Raw genomic sequence first — 17779 nt, forward strand, 5'->3', positions numbered from 1 at the left:
AGGCACACACCTGATCATCTACATGTGCTCTCTTACAACACTAAACTATGTTTTCTACCTTTATCTTGTATCTACCTACCACTTCAGCATTTTATTAAAAATAATAATAATAAAGAGAGAAATGTGGTATCCACATATAAATCAAGTATAAAAACCAAATGAGTATTCATATTTGAACTGACTGTTTATAGTTCATAATGCATGAGCAAAACCGAAAGTTTCTGTGATGACTGCCCTTGTACTGTTCACTATGTAACTTATTCATTATGTAAGAATTTGTTCTACATGTAAAAACTTGTTTGTTATGCCTCAGAAGATTGGAGACTGACAAAAATTAGGCTTGGGGTGGAATAATGATTGTGCATTGAGCATTGACTCCCCTATACAGAATTTTATTGTCGTTAACAACCATTTGATCAATAAATATGAGAGATGCCCTCACAAAAAAAAAAAAAAAAAAAAAAAAAAAAAAAAAAAAAAGGACAGACTTCCAATGGTAAAATAAATTAGTAACCGGGATGTAAGGTATAGCATAAGGAATATAGTCAAGATATTGTAACAGCCTGGTAGGGTGATAGCTGGAACCTAGAATTATGTATATAAATGTTCTACCACTGTGTTGTACACTTGAAACTCATGTAATGTAATACTGTGTGTCAACTACCCTTCAATAAAAAATAATTATTAAAAAAAAAAAAAAAAAAAAAAAGAAGTAGCAGGCGGAAGAAAACATGGGAAGATTGATTATTTCTTTGACATATCTTCTTGTAGAGTAACTTCAGCCTATATAGGTTTTAAGCTACTACTTAAATTGCGCACACACATTAACATAATAGGAGTATAGTTACATAACGAAAGCATATCTGTAATTACCAGCCATCTCCAGTGAAACCAAGAAAACCATTAAGGCACCTTAGGCATTTGTGAAAACTTATCTATGATATGGTGGATATTGTCCAACTGAACTTGAACCGTCTGAGAGAAATCAGACAAATTAAAACAACCCATTCCTGGGGACTGTTCACATGCCATATGTTCTTTTAACAGTAAATAGTCTGTAGTTGTAAGAGTTTGGAGCGCTACAATTTGCACTTCTCCAAATTCTTGGTTGAGTTCCAACAGTATAGATCCAGTCAAATTTGTTGTTTTACTGTATGCACAGGCCAGCTTAGATATCTCCTTCCTCATTCCCATGGCAAGTCCAGGAACTGGTGGGATGGGTGCATCTACAGCTGTAGCAGTGCGTGGATCTTTGTTGGTGTTTTTTGATGATCATCTTCTGGCATGAGTCTTCCAGAGAGTGCAGATGTTGGAAGTTCTTTTTCATATCGTATCTTAGTTCATTTTCGGGGTAGCCCAAATAGGCTTTGATCCTCTGTATAAACACAAACAGACCCTTTGCCTACACTTTTATATGCCCTTTATATCATTGTGTAGAACTCATTAGAGGTCACCACATAGGAACTGCTTTTTTTTAAATCATTAATCTACACTTACATGACGAATACTTTGTTTACTAGGCTCTCCCCTATACCAGGTCCCCCCTATAGTCACTGTCCATCAGAGTAGCAAACTGTTGTAGAATCACTACTTGTCTTCTCTGTGTTGTACAGCCCTCCCCTTTCTCCCACCCCGCTATGGATGCTAATCTTAATACCCCTCTTTTTCTGCCCCCCCTTATCCCTCCCTACCCACCCATCCTCCCCAGTCCCTTTCCCTTTGGTACCTGTTAGTCCATTCTTGAGTTCTGTGATTCTGCTGCTGTTTTGTTCCTTCAGTTTTTCCTTTGTTCTTATATTCCACTGATAAGTGAAATCATTTGGTATTTCTCTTTCTCCGCTTGGCTTGTTTCACTGAGCATAGTACCCTCCAGCTCCATCCATGTTGCTGCAAATGGTAGGATTTGCCCTTTTCTTATGGCTGAGTAGTATTCCATTGTGTATATGTACCACATCTTCTTTATCCATTCATCTATTGATGGACATTTAGGTTGCTTCCAATTCTTGGCTATTGTAAATAGTGCTGCAATAAACATAGGGGTGCATCTGTCTTTCTCAAACTTGATTGCTGCGTTCTTAGGGTAAATTCCTAGGAGTGCAATTCCTGGGTCAAATGGTAAGTCTGTTTTGAGCATTTTGATGTACCTCCATACTGCTTTCCACAATGGTTGAACTAACTTACATTGCCACCAGCAGTGTAGAAGGGTTCCCCTTTCTCCACAGCCTCGCCAACATTTGTTGTTGTTTGTCTTTTGGATGGCAGCCATCCTTACTGGTGTGAGGTGATACCTCATTGTAGTTTTAATTTGCATTTCTCTGATAATTAGCGATGTGGAGCATCTTTTCATGTGTCTGTTGGCCATCTGTATTTCTTTTTTGGAGAACTGTGTGTTCAGTTCCTCTGCCCATTTTTTAATTGGCTTATTTGTTTTTTGTTTGTTGAGGCGTGTGAGCTCCTTATATATTCTGGACGTCAAGCCTTTATCGGATGTGTCATTTTCAAATATATTCTCCCATACTGTAGGGATCCTTCTTGTTCTATTGATGGTGTCTTTTGCTCTACAGAAGCTTTTCAGCTTAATATAGTCCCACTTACTCATTTTTGCTGTTGTTTTCCTTGCCCGGGGAGATATGTTCAAGAAGAGGTCACTCATGTTTATGTCTAAGAGGTTTTCACCTATGTTTTCTTCCAAGAGTTTAATGGTTTCATGGCTTACATTCAGGTCTTTGATCCATTTTGAGTTTACTTTTGTATATGGGGTTAGACAATGGTCCAGTTTCATTCTCCTACATGTAGCTGTCCAGTTTTGCCAGCACCACCTGTTGAAGAGACTGTCATTTCGCCATTGTATGTCCATGGCTCCTTTATCAAATATTAATTGACCATATATGTCTGGGTTAATGTCTGGATTCTCTAGTCTGTTCCATTGGTCTGTGGCTCTGCTCTTGTGCCAGTACCAAATTGACTTGATTACTATGGCTTTATAGTAGAGGTTGAAGTTGGGGAGTGAGATCCCCCCTACATTATTCTTCTTTCTCAGGATTGCTTTGGCTATTCGGGGTCTTTGGTGTTTCCATATGAATTTTTGAATTATTTGTTCCAGTTCATTGAAGAATGTTGCTGGTAGTTTCATAGGGATTGCATCAAATCTGTATATTGCTTTGGGCAGGATGGCCATTTTAACGATATTAATTCTTCCTAGCCACGAGCATGGGATGAGTTTCCATCTGTTAGTGTCCCCTTTAATTTCTCTTAAGAGTGACTTGTAGTTTTCAGAGTATAAGTCTTTCACTTCTTTGGTTAGGTTTATTCCTAGGTATTTTATTTTTTTTGATGCAATTGTGAATGGAGTTGTTTTCCTGATTTCTCTTTCTGTTGGTTCATTGTTAGTACACAGGAAAGCCACAGATTTCTGTGTGTTGATTTTGTATCCTGCAACTTTGCTGTATTCCGATATCAGTTCTAGTAGTTTTGGGGTGGAGTCTTTAGGGTTTTTTATGTACAGTATCATGTCATCTGCAAATAGTGACAGTTTAACTTCTTCTTTACCAATCTGGATTCCTTGTATTTCTTTATTTTGTCTGATTGCCGTGGCTAGGACCTCCAGTACTATGTTAAATAACAGTGGAGAGAGTGGGCATCCCTGTCTAGTTCCCGATCTCAGAGGAAATGCTTTCAGCTTCTCGCTGTTCAATATAATGTTGGCTGTGGGTTTATCATAGATGGCCTTTATTATGTTGAGGTACTTGCCCTCTATTCCCATTTTGCTGAGAGTTTTTAACATGAATGGATGTTGAACTTTGTGAAATGCTTTTTCAGCATCTATGGAGATGATCATGTGGTTTTTGTCTTTCTTTTTGTTGATGTGGTGGATGATGTTGATGGACTTTCGAATGTTGTACCATCCTTGCATCCCTGGGATGAATCCCACTTGGTCATGGTGTATGATCCTTTTGATGTATTTTTGAATTCGGTTTGCTAATATTTTGTTGAGTATTTTTGCATCTACGTTCATCAGGGATATTGGTCTGTAGTTTTCTTTTTTGGTGGGGTCTTTGCCTGGTTTTGGTATTAGGGTGATGTTAGCTTCATAGAATGAGTTTGGGAGTATCCCCTCCTCCTCTATTTTCTGGAAAACTCTAAGGAGAATGGGTATTATGTCTTCCCTGTATGTCTGATAAAATTCCGAGGTAAATCCATCTGGCCCAGGGGTTTTGTTCTTTGGTAGTTTTTTGATTACCGCTTCAATTTCGTTGCTTGTAATTGGTCTGTTTAGATTTTCTGTTTCTTCCTGGGTCAATCTTGGAAGGTTATATTTTTTAGGAAGTTGTCCATTTCTCCTAGGTTTCCCAGCTTGTTAGCATATAGGTTTTCATAGTATTCTCCAATAATTCTTTGCATTTCCGTGGGGTCCGTCGTGATTTTTCCTTTCTCGTTTCTGATACTGTTGATTTGTGTTAACTCTCTTTTCTTCTTAATAAGTCTGGCTAGAGGCTTATCTATTTTGTTTATTTTCTCGAAGAACCAGCTCTTGGTTTCATTGATTTTTGCTATTGTTTTATTCTTCTCAATTTTATTTATTTCTTCTCTGATCTTTATTATGTCCCTCCTTCTGCTGACCTTAGGCCTCATCTGTTCTTCTTTTTCCAATTTCGATAATTGTGACATTAGACCATTCATTTGGGATTGCTCTTCCTTTTTTAAATATGCTTGGATTGCTATATATTTTCCTCTTAAGACTGCTTTTGCTGCGTCCCACAGAAGTTGGGGCTTAGTGTTGTTGTTGTCATTTGTTTCCATATGTTCCTGGATCTCCATTTTGATTTGGTCATTGATCCATTGATTATTTAGGAGCGTGTTGTTAAGCCTCCATGTGTTTGTCAGCCTCTTTGCTTTCTTTGTACAGTTTATTTCTAGTTTTATGCCTTTGTGGTCTGAAAAGTTGGTTGGTAGGATTTCAATCTTTTGGAATTTTCTGAGGCTCTTTTTGTGGCCTAGTATGTGGTCTATTCTGGAGAATGTTCCATGTGCACTTGAGAAGAATGTATATCCCGCTGCTTTTGGATGTAGAGTTCTATAGATGTCTATTAGGTCCATCTGCTCTACTGTGTTGTTCAGTGCTTCCATGTCCTTACTTATTTTCTGCCCAGTGGATCTATCCTTTGGGGTGAGTGGTGTGTTGAAGTCTCCTAGAATGAATGCATTGCAGTCTATATCCCCCTTTAGTTCTGTTAGTATTTGTTTCACATATGCTGGTGCTCCTGTGTTGGGTGCATATATATTTAGAATGGTTATATCCTCTTGTTTGACTGAGCCCTTTATCATTATGTAGTGTCCTTCTTTATCTCTTGTTACTTTCTTTGTTTTGAATTCTATTTTGTCTGATATTAGTACTGCAACCCCTGCTTTCTTCTCACTGTTGTTTGCTTGAAATATGTTTTTCCATCCCTTGACTTTTAGTCTGTACATGTCTTTGGGTTTGAGGTGAGTTTCTTGTAAGCAGCATATAGATGGATCTTGCTTTTTTATCCATTCTGTTACTCTGTGTCTTTTGATTGGTGCATTCAACCCATTAACATTTAGGGTGACTATTGAAAGATATGTACTTATTGCCATTGCAGGCTTTAAATTCGTGGTTACCTAAGGTTCAAGGTTAGCCTCTTTAGTATCTTACTGCCTAACTTAGCTCGCTTATTGAGCTGTTATATACACTGTCTGGAGATTCTTTTCTTCTCTCCCTTCTTGTTCCTCCTCCTCGATTCTTCATATGTTGGGTGTTTTGTGCTGTGCTCTTTCTAGGAGTGCTCCCATCTAGAGCAGTCCCTGTAAGATGTTCTGTAGTGGTGGTTTGTGGAAAGCAAATTCCCTCAGCTTTTGTTTGTCTGGGAATTGTTTAATCCCACCGTCATATTTGAATGATAGTCGTGCTGGATACAGTATCCTTGGTTCAAGGCCCTTCTGTTTCATTGTATTAAATATATCATGCCATTCTCTTCTGGCATGCAAAGTTTCTGTTGAGAAATCTGACGTTAGCCTGATGGGTTTCCCTTTATAGGTGACCTTTTTCTCTCTAGCTGCCTTTAACACTCTTTCCTTGTCCTTGATCTTTGCCATTTTAATTATTATGTGTCTTGGTGTTGCCCTTCTTGGATCCTTTCTGTTGGGGGTTCTGTGTATTTCCGTGGTCTGTTCGATTACTTCCTCCCCCAGTGTGGGGAAGTTTTCAGCAATTATTTCTTCTAAGATACTTTCCATCTCTTTTCCTCTCTCTTCTTCTTCTGGGACCCCTATAATACGGATATTGTTCCTTTTGGATTGGTCACACTGTTCTCTTAACATTGTTTCATTCCTGGAGATCCTTTTGTCTCTCTCTATGTCAGCTTCTATGCATTCCTGTTCTCTGATTTCAATTCCATCAATGGCCTCTTGCATTCTATCCATTCTGCTTATAAACCCTTCCAGAGTTTGTTTCATTTCTGCAATCTCCTTTCTGGCATCTGTGATCTCCTTCCGGACTTCATCCCATTTCTCTTGCGTATTTCTCTGCATCTCTGTCAGCATGTTTATGATTCTTATTTTGAATTATTTTTCAAGGAGACTGGTTAGGGCTGTCTCCTTCTCTGGTGTTGTCTCTGTGATCTTTGCCTGTAGTTTTGCCTTTTCATGGTGATAGGAATAGTCTGCAGAACTGGGACGAGTGACTGCTGGAAGGACTTCCTTTCTTGTTGGTTTGTGGCCCTCCTCTCCTGGGAGAACAGCGACCTCTAGTGGCTTGTCCTGCGCAGCTGCGCGCAGACAGGGCTTCTGCTTCCTGCCCGGCTGCTATGGAGTTAATCTCCGCTGTTGCTGTGGGCGTGGCCTGGCTCGGGCAGCTACTCCAAAATGGTGGAGTCGCGTTGGAGCAGGAGCTGCTGGGAGGCTATTTATCTCCGTAAGGGCCCTCCCTGCTCCCTGCAGCCCAGGGGTTAGGGTGCCCAGAGATCCCGGATTCCCTACCTCTGGATTAAGTGACCCGCCCTGCCCCTTTAAGACTTCCAAAAAGCACCCGCCAAAACAAAACAACGCCCACTAAAAAAAAAAAGAAAAAAAATTTTTTTAATTAAAAGAAAAAAAAAAGTTTTTAATTAAAAAAAAAAAATAGGTGGTCGTTCGTTTTTCTTTATTCTCCGGTGCCAGCCTCAGGCCTCTGCTCACCGGTCGGACTTTCTGCCCTGTTTCCCTAGTATTGGAGTCCCTATCCCTTTAAGACTTCCAAAAAGCGCTCGCCAAAACAAAACAGCAAAAAAGCAAAAAAAAATGGTCGCGCGCTTTTCTTATGTCCTCTGTCGCCCAGCCTCCAGTGCCTGCTCACTGTTCTTGCTGCCCTGTTTTCCCAGTATCGAGGGCCCTGCACTCTGGCCCGGATGGCTGGGGCTGGGTGTTCGGCAGTCCTGGGCTCCGTCTCCCTCCCGCTTTGCCTGCTCTTCTCCCGCCGGGAGCTGGGGGGGAGGCGCGCTCGGCTCCGGCGGGGCCGGGGCTTGTATATTACCCCCTTCGCGAGGCGCTGAGTTCTCTCAGGTGCAGATGTGGTCTGGATATTGTCCTGTGTCCTCTGGTCTTTATTCTAGGAAGGGTTGTCTTTGTTATATTTTCATAGATATATGTTGTTTTGGGAGGAGATTTCCGCTGCTCTACTCACGCCGCCATCTTCCGCCCCCTCCTCCTTGTCTGTCTTTCTTATCTTCCTCTTCCTTTCCTCCTTCTCCTTCGTAACAATGCTGTGGTGAAGATTTTTTGTATACATCTCTTTTGAGGAAGAGCTTGCATTGTTAGTAAATAAAAATGTAGAAAGCAGAAACGAACGCCCATTTCCAGTCACCCAGAATTAACTACTATTAATGTTTCAATATATTATTTTTCAGCCTTTCTATGTATATAAATATTTTTAAAGTATACATGTATTTTCCTTTAAAAAAAGAAGGAGACAGTTCCAAGTAAAATGAAAATTCCTTTTGGCTATCGTCTTCTAATCTGGTCCCCTCCTTCCTCTGCAGAGGGAATAACTGTGATGATTTTGGTGCATATTGTAATTAATTTTTATACATAGCATACATAATATATGTATCAAAAAACTTTTTGTAATGTCTTGTGTTTTTTTACTTTTACACAGATGATATTGTTTTGCATATGCCATACTGCAGTTTGCTTTTCCCATTCAGGAATATGTTTTTGACATCCATTCCCATGTAGTTACACATAAATCTAATTCATTCCTTCATATTTTGACTTTACTGTTTCTTCTTAATCTACTTCCTATGTATGGAACTTTAGGCCACCCCCCCTTTTTTTCTTATTATTGTGAATAGTATGTGAACATGCACATCTTTATGCATCTCTCTTTGTGGATGTGATCTTTTTCTCTAGGTTAGATACCAAAAGGTAGAACCATTGAGTCATGGAATAGGGATAGTATTTTTTAAAATAGTGTCAAATTTGTCTTCCAATGTGGATATACCAAGTTAGCTTCCTACCAGTAATATATATTTCTGTATTTTCAGGATCTTAATGCTTGACATTGGGGAAATTTTAAATTTTGACAGTCTCATGGATGAAAAACAGCATACTGTTTTAATTTGGGTTTTTCAGATTAGCAGTGAAATTAAGAATCTTTTCAATGTTTATTAGGAAAACACACACTTACTTACGATTATCTTATCAAATTCTCAGTAAAAATCCCCATCTGGTCAAAGGCTGTATTTTAAGGCTTTCAGAACTTATTTTGAAATTTCTATCTAAAAATTTTGTAAATATTTATATTCTTGTCAAACCATGATAAAATGTCCATTTTCAACACTCTCATGGACCCTGGATTATTCATTTTAATCTTTGCCAATCAGATAAACAAAAACTGTACATTGTTTTAATTTTTCATTTCTTTGATTAATGGCAAGGTTAAATATATCTTTTTAATACTTTCTTTTTTCTATAAATTGCAGTTTATAATGTTAGCCAACTTTTATGTTTTATGTTGGTGTATTGTACTTCTTTTTTTTGGTTGTCAAATGATCCTTTATTGAAAAATTTTCCTTTGTGGAACCTAACTAGCTGGGCATTCCGCAGCACCACTGTTGATGTCATTTATGATGCTGTGAGGGTGACAGCCATCAACATTGCAGCCAACAGCAGACTGGGTGGTCCCCAGGATCTCTTCCATGGTTCCAGAAAGTTCTCTGGCTAAAGATCAGTGCCACATCTGTTGGGCAATGTTTACAAGCTCATCAAAAGTGATATTTCCGCTGTGCTTAATGTTTCTCTGCTTCTTTCTGTCTCTTACTGGTTCCTTGAGGGCTTTGATGAACAGGGCAGAGGCAGAAGGCACCACCTCGGTCAGGGCCTGTCTGCTCTGAATGGTCAGTTTCACTGTAATCCTCAGCCCCCTCCAATCACTGGTTGCCTTGGCAATGTCATCACCAACCTTTCTGGGAGACAGATCCAGGGACTGATCTTGGGGGCCAGGACAGACATGGCACTGACTTCCTCCTAGGGGACCTCAGGTAAAGGACTTTGGTCTCCTTGGGGTCGAACTTAGGCGACATGGTGGAGGCAGCTGGTGCTGGGTGAACCTGGATTCAGGAGGACAGAAGAAAGTTGCCCCTTGTCTCCTCCGAGCCAAAGTCACGAAGCAGTGTATTCTTTTTATTATTAACCCACTGTCATATAATTTACAAATATCTTTCTAGTTTGGCATCTCTTTTAACTTTGACTATGGTGATTTATATACATATATTTTTAATTTTTTAATTATTTGAATATTAACTTTTACATTATATTTTCTGCCTTCTAAGTAAGAACTCATTTCTTATCTCAAAATGCATGTTCATTATGATAAATTGTCAGAATACAAATAAATTAAAAGAAAAAAGTAAAACCCCTGTAATTTTATCATGTAGAGATAGTAATTATTAGAAGTATATCCCTATAGATCAGTTCTATGCATATACAACATTCATGTAACTAAAAAAATCATATAGAATATGCCATTGTCATTTTAAAACTTCAAATCACATTGAATGTTCTTATGAATCATCAGATATAACACTAGATAGTATTATATTTGAGAATATACCATCATTTAATTAGCCAATCTGGTTTTTTGAAATATTTAGATTGTTTCCAAATATGATTACTTTTAAAAGAGAATTTGTCTGGTTCCTTGACATAACAAGCTGTCTTACACATAATCTCTTTCCAAGGGGAGGAAGTACTCTTTCAACAAATGTCAATTTATTCTAGAACTGAAGATTTATATCATCCTGACATAGGATTACTATACTTCCTTCCCTTCAGGGTCAAGCACGCTCCTGGAAATCCTAATCGGTAAGGTGAATGTGTGGGCCTGTAGTTTTCCTCCACCTTCCCCAACTCTTCAGTCAGCAGGGCCATGGTAGTGTAGCAGAATGGTGCCCTCTAGAAATGTGCTCTGCCAACCTGTACAGTCATAGGTAGTAGCCCTCCTTAGGCCAAGCTACACTGTTATTTAAAACAGGTGTGATTGGCAACTTCCCAGTAACCCTGCGGAACATGCGATTCAGGAATAATGTTCTAGACCAGTGGTTCTTCACTTCAACAACATCAGGATCACCTGACAGTGCTGGTTGAAATACAGATTTCTGGGCCCCACTCACATTGCTTCTGATTCAGTAGATCTGTGGGGGACCCAAGAGTTTGCATTACTGAGAAGTTCCCAGGTACTGTGGATGCTGCTGATCTGGGGACCACACCTTGAGAACCAGTTTTAGGCTCTCTCCCTCCAAACCATCACATTCCAGCCACTCCCTACTTAAGCCCTTTCATGGTTTCCTCCTGTCTACAGGACAAAGTCCAGATTCCTTGGCAAAGCCCACAATACTTTATGATCCGGCCCTAAGCTGCTTCCTCTCCAGACTCACTCTTTACACTCGGCCCAGCTCTCTGCCCCAGGAAGCTGACCTGCATGGATTGTATCAACAGGTTCTGTGTGCTATGCCTTCCGGGTTGACTGACAGGAGACTGGAGGGTGGGGAGAGAAGCTGCAGTACTTTTTCCCTGCATTTCTTCCAAGAGTTGGCAGTGGCTGCATTCCTCTATCAAAATCCAGATTCATTGGGTTTTTTCCAGTAGCTACAGTGCTCGCTGAGCCTGGCCCTGGGTCTAGGATCATAATGATGTCCTGCTGTCCTTGGTCCAGGAGAGTTTCACCATCTCCTTTCACCCAGGTGAGTTCCTTCACCTCTAGGCATAACTCTGTGGACTTTCTCTTCATCAATTCTCTTTACTTCTTTGATCTCCTTCCTGCTGAGACTGACTGATTTAGGCCCTCATTTTACCCTCCAGTCTCATTTCCCTCTAACCTCTCTCTCAGCACACACTGGCCACACTTTCCCCAAATACCATGGAGCTCACAATTTCTTGTTCATACCTTTGGCTGAAAAGTCCCTTCACCTTTCTCTCTGTGCAAAATTCCTCATCCTTAGTCCATAGATCTAGTGCTAGTTTTCTTCATAAAGCTTCCCCTTCTCATTCAAACTTACTTCACGTTTCTGGGACCATTTAAATATACAGATATATTGAGATGTATTTTACATCCCGTAAAATTCACTCATTGAAAGTGTGCAGTTCAGTTGCTTTTAGAATGTTCCCGGAGTTGTGCAACTGTCACCACAGTGTGATTGTAGAACATTTCATCACCCCTAAAAAACACCCTTATATCCATTAGTGGTCATTCCCGGTTCCTCTTGGCCCCTGACAAGCACTAACCTACTTTCTTTATCACTCTGCCTACTGGGACCTTTCGTGTAAGTGGTATCACACAGTAAGGGGTCTTTCATGCCTGGCTTCTTTCACTTAGTGTAATGTATTTAAGGTTTATTCATGTTGTCATGTGCATGCCTCAGTACTTCATTCCTTTTTATGGCTGAATAATATTCCATCTTATGGATATATAAACACATTTTGTTTATCCGTTCATCAGTTGGTGGATATTTGGGTTGTTTCCACGTTTTGGCTATTATGAACAATGCTGGTATGAACATTCATGTGCAAGTTTTTGTGTGGACATATGTTTTCAATTCTCTTGGGTATATGTCTAGGAGGGGAAATTCTGGATCACATAGTAACTCAATATTTAACATTTTGAGGAACTACCAAAATGTTTTCCCAAGTGGCTGCACCATTTTGCATTCCCAAGTTTTCTACTGCCTCCCCAATAGCTATTACTGTCTGTCTTTTTAGTTATGCCATCCTTGTTTGCATGATGAGGTGTCTCATGGTGATTCTGATTTGCATTTCCCTAATGGCTAAGGAAGTCGAACATCTTTCCACGTGCTGTTAGCTACTTGTATATCTTCTTTGGATAAATGTCTATTCTAGAGTTCTTTATGTATTCTGGATGCAAGTCTCTCTTCAGATATGTGATTTACAAATATTTGCTCCTGTTCTGTGTACTGTCTTTTTACCTTCTTGATGGTATCCTTTCAAATACAAATGTTTTTAGTGATTTTGTTGAAGTACAGCTTATCTATTTTTTCATTGGCTCATTGTGCTTTTGGTATTGGACCCAGGTAATGAAGATTTATTTCTATGTTTTCTTCTGAGTTTTATAATTTGCTCTTACATTTAGATCTTTGCTCTATTTCAGTTCATTTCTGTATATGGTGTGAGGTAGCAGACCAACTTCATTCTTTTATATGTGACTACACAATTGTCCCAGTTCCATTTGTTGAAAAGACTATATTCACCTGTCTTGAAAATCTACTGAACCTCATGAAAGTGAGGGCTTCTGGGACATTTTTAAAAATCTTTTATTTATTTTTAATATTTTTTATTTTGCTATCATTAATGTACAATTACATGAGCAACATTATGGTTACTAGACTCCCCCTATTATCAAGTCCCCAGCACATACCCCTTTACAGTCATTTCCATCAGCGTAGTAAGATGCTATAGAATCACTACTTGTCTTCTCTGTGTTATATTGCCTTCCCTGTGTCCGCCCCCCTACGTTATACATGCTAATCATAATGACCCTTTTTCCCCCTTATCCCTCTCTTCCCACCCATCCTCCCCAATCCCTTTCCCTTTGGTAACTGTTAGACCATTCTTGGGTTCTGTGAGTCTGCTGCTGTTTTGTTCCTTCAGTTTTTTCTTTGTTCTTAAACTCCACAGATGAGTGAAGTCATTTGATGCTTGTCTTCCTCTGCCTGGCTTATTTCACTGAGTATATTTCCCTCTAGCTTCATCCATGTTGTTGCAAATGGTAGGATTTGTTTTCTTCTTATGGCTGAATGATTTCATTGCATCTTCTTTATCCATTCATCTACTGATGGACACTTCAGATGCCCAATAGGCACATGAAAAGATGCTCCACATCCCTAATCATCAGGGAAATGCAAATTAAAACCACAAAGAGATATTACTTCACACCAGTTAGGATGGCCAACATCCAAAAGACAAACAACAACAAATGTTGGTGAGGATGTCGAGAGAGGGGAACCCTCCTACACTGCTGGTGGGAATGTAAAATAGTTCAACCATTGTGGAAAGCAATATGGAGGTTTCTCATAAAACTCAAAATAGAAGTACCATTTGACCCAGGAATTCCACTCCTAGGAATTCTGGGACTTTTTATACATTATTTTATTATAGCTTAATTGACTTAATTTAATAGAATATAATCTCCCTAGAAATTGACCATATCTGATGATGTAGGTATAGCATAATGTCTAATACAAAACAGTATTCAGTATGTACTACAATATTTAAATACATTTTAATGTTTTATTCTACTAAAATGCAAATGATATCTGGGAAAGGACATTATTAATTCCTTACCATGGAATAGTTCAACAGATTAAAAGATAACATGAATTATAGGAAAGGAGACATAGAAGAGGTGGGTTCTGATGGAAAAAAGAAAAGAGAAAATCTTTAGCATTGGTTACAGCAAATTTTTGTGAAAAGAATGGATATATGAATGCCCACCTCCAATATGTACTTTTTATACGCGTTAGTTCTTTTTATCCTCATAATAATTCTATGAAATTCTGCATTTTTCATGATCTTTTTTCAACTGTGGAAAATCAGAAGACTAACAAATGATGAAATGTTGAGCAAATGAATGTATCAATAAGCAAAAGAACAGCCTTCATATTGCCATATAGATTTAAAGGAGAGAAGTAAATAGCAGGGGAGTGAGATTGACGAGGGGGGAAGGTCTAATACATACCTGGCACTGTGCTAAGTAAGCACTTTGTATACTTTATTTCTCAAAATAATTTTTGATTTATAGACAAGAAGTTGAGGCTCAAAGGAATTAAGTAGTTCGCTCCAGGTCACACATCTATGATTTGGAATCATGTCTCTCTGGGCCCCCTATGCCTAATCTCTGGAATGTCTCTGGGGGATCAAAAGAGGGCATGTGGCTTTGGTGGGACTTTTGGCACACTGATGGAATAAGCCCCTCCCCAGCCCACCCAACTCCCTCATGCCTACCCTTAGTGCACTTACATACCCTTTGTTTAGAAGGTTGCTGCGCTTTGGGCCAAGGATTTAAAAAGGGCCAGGCAAGCAGCCTTACAAATTCGCTTGTAACTGAAACCACTGATTTGGTTCCCTGTGTCCACTCTGGTGAATGTCTGAACTGCTCAGGGCATAATGCCTTATAAAATACAACTTTGTATTTATCAGCACGATTCTTAACAATAGCAATCAATAAGACAAACCCTTCTTTTGCTAATGGATGCATTAAATGGCATCTGTCCCCTTGCATTAAGAAATCACATTATGCTTGTCTACCAATTGACTGAAATAAAAATGCATTTCCAACAGCTGTACATCTTTAATGGCTGCTGCTTTTTTGTGGGGGTTTAGCACTAAAATGACAGATAAGATAAACAGAGCAGAACTTCTAGTTCCCCAGCCTTGTCTATCCCTTACATGGGCACTGACCAGGGAACTAAACTAATAAATGAGTTTTTCAGGCTAAAAACATCATGTGTAGCACTTTAGACATACAGGGAAGTTCTAGAATTCTTTTCCAAAAGCCATTTCTCCACTAAGCTATTTCTCCATTTCTCAGAAAGCTCACCCAACAAATGTGACTGAACCCAGAGGCCTGAGGAAATGGAGCATTTGTATTATGGGTCATAATTTTTTACATTTTTTAATCCCTAGGTCATAGATTTAGGTCCAACCTGATTTGCGTAGGTCTAAGACCAGATTATACCGTTATGATCTTCACTATCAAAGCAATATTGTATATTTTTTCCCACATCTGATTAATGGATTATTCCCTTATGTATATTGTAACTTTGTTTCTCAAGCCATTAGTTGCTCAACCTTTCCCTCAGGCATTTTATTTTATTTTGGGGTTTCTTAAAGTATTCTTTTGACAAAGTAAGTCATAAAACTAAAGTGTATTTATTCTCTTTTCAATTTGTGGATCTGATCCACCATAGAATGTTCTGAGTACATAAAGACAGGAACTGTGTAAAAAGCAAGTATTAATAATGTAATACTTCCCCTGGGCATATTTGCCAACCAAAATATTAAGCACCCTATTTTTTTTTTTTTTTAATTGAAGGGTAGTTGACACACAGTATTACATTAGTTTCAGGTGTACAACACAGTGATTCAACATTTATATACATGATAATTCTAGGTACCAGCTATCACCATACCAAGTTGTTACAATATTTTGACTCTATTCTTTATGCTATACATTACATCCCGGTTACTTATTTATTTTACAATTGGAAGTGCGTGTATATATATATATATATTTTTTTTTTTGTGAGGGCATCTCTCATATTTATTGGTTGTTGACAACAATAAAATTCTCTATAGGGAGGTCAATGCTCAATGCACAATCATTAATCCACCCCAAGCCTAATTTTTGTCAGTCTCCAATCTTTTGAAGCTTAACGAACAAGTTCTTACATGGAGAACAAATTCTTACATAGTGAATAAGTTACATAGTGAACAGTACAAGGGCAGTCATCACAGAAGCTTTCGGTTTTGCTCATGCATTATGAACTATAAACAGTCAGTTCAAATATGAATATTCATTTGATTTTTATACTTGATTTATATGTGGATACCACATTTCTCTCTTTACTATTATTATTTTTAATAAAATGCTGAAGTGGTAGGTAGATACAAGATAAAGGTAGAAAACAGAGTTTAGTGTTGTAAGAGAGCAGATGTAGATGACCAGGTGTGTGCCTGTAGACTATGTGTTAATCCAAGCTAGACACGGGCAATAAAACATCCACGTATGCAGAAGATTTCTCTCAGAATGGGGGGGTTCTAAGCCTCACCTCTGTTGATCCCCATTTTCTCACCTGATGGCCCCCCTGCAACTGTGCCTGTCTTAGGTTGTTCCTCCCTTGAGGGATCTTACCCGTCTCTGGCTAACCAGTCATCTTCCGGGGCCATACAGGGAAATGTAAAGTTGATCAGTGAGAGAGAAGCCTTATTGTTTGAAAAGGTTAGCTTTTTACTTCTTTGCATATTTATGCCCTGTGGCTTCTATGCCCAGTATTTGTCTTGAGGTGTCTTTACCCCTTGGAAGAATTATGATACTCGGTAAATTCGATATATGGCACGAATTCTATTTAAGGGTTGTAATTAGGAAGGAAGAAGAAAAGCTATAGAAGTAGATAGAAGTAGCAGGTGGAAGAAAACCTGGGGAGATTGATAAGCACCCTTTTTAAAAATGCTTGAGAATTGTTAGTTTGTCATTCAGTTAAGGGTTTATGTGTGTGAAAATATTCCAATCAAGGTTAATGGGCTCTGTAATGTAATGTCACATGCAGTCTCCCAAAGGGACACTCTGGGGATTGCAACTTCTCCTGACGGGGAGGTGGCCTAATTTTTCTTAATCACTGGAATGCCAGAAAAGTACGCTTTTAGTGTAGTAGGCCAGTCTTGGATACAATTGTCAGTGTCCCTTTATGTTGAAAATATAAATACCCAAGTGGAATAGTTTCTATTTACCACTTTTCCATTTAAAAATGTTGCCCATATCTGCTACAAAAGTAGATGAAATAAACCAAAGTGTTAAATAAAATCTGATCCCAAATCACTGGCCCAATTTGTTTTCCATAAATGCTCAGAGTATGAATTCCAGTTTAGCTTCCCTCTCTCTCTCTCTGCTCCCTTCCTCTTTCTTTGCTTTGAACTAATTCACCACTTGAAAAATCATCTGTCCCTTTTCAGTCTAGCACTGGAAGCCATGCCCCCACCCCACCCCCAGCCTAAGCAAGGCTATGGTGCATCTGTGGCCAGGCAACGCAGGGCCTGACCCCATCTACGCTTCTGGAGGGGGTGGACAAGCACTGCTCACAACAATGCAGCAGCTGTTGCAGGCCAGCTTCTTTCTTCCCCAGCAGCACATGGAGGGGGCTGAGTCTAACTGCACTGATGCCTACATTTTTTTGCTCTCTGGAAGGGCAACCGTTTCCAGCCCCCTCTTTTCCCCTTAGTCTGTTCATCCCCAAGCAGGAAGGTAGTCATTGGAGGCTTGGGGGTGAAATATGATGCAAGAGTAGGCAGGGAACTCACAGACATGGAACAAAGCCATTGGAGAGCTGTTGCATCAGCCAAGGACTTTGATTTCGGGTGTTTGTGTCTTAAATGCTAGTTACTATAGCTACTGTGAATAACAGTTATAAAGGTGATAATGTAACCAGCTAGTGACTTTTTAGGATTGTGTATCATATTTTCTGTTTGAGCTTTACTTGCACTGAATGTTAAATCAAAG

At 39.2% G+C, this 17779-nt stretch overlaps 1 pseudogene; it reads right to left on the minus strand.

Annotated features, from left to right (window-relative positions):
* Nucleotides 1-9061: 9061 nt before the first annotated feature.
* On the minus strand, nucleotides 9062-9590 carry LOC118929230 (60S ribosomal protein L12-like; annotated as a pseudogene).
* Between the last annotated feature and the right edge of the window lie 8189 nt (nucleotides 9591-17779).

The sequence above is a fragment of the Manis pentadactyla genome, chromosome 11 (genome assembly GCF_030020395.1).
Source record: "Manis pentadactyla isolate mManPen7 chromosome 11, mManPen7.hap1, whole genome shotgun sequence".
Lineage (NCBI taxonomy): Eukaryota > Metazoa > Chordata > Mammalia > Pholidota > Manidae > Manis > Manis pentadactyla.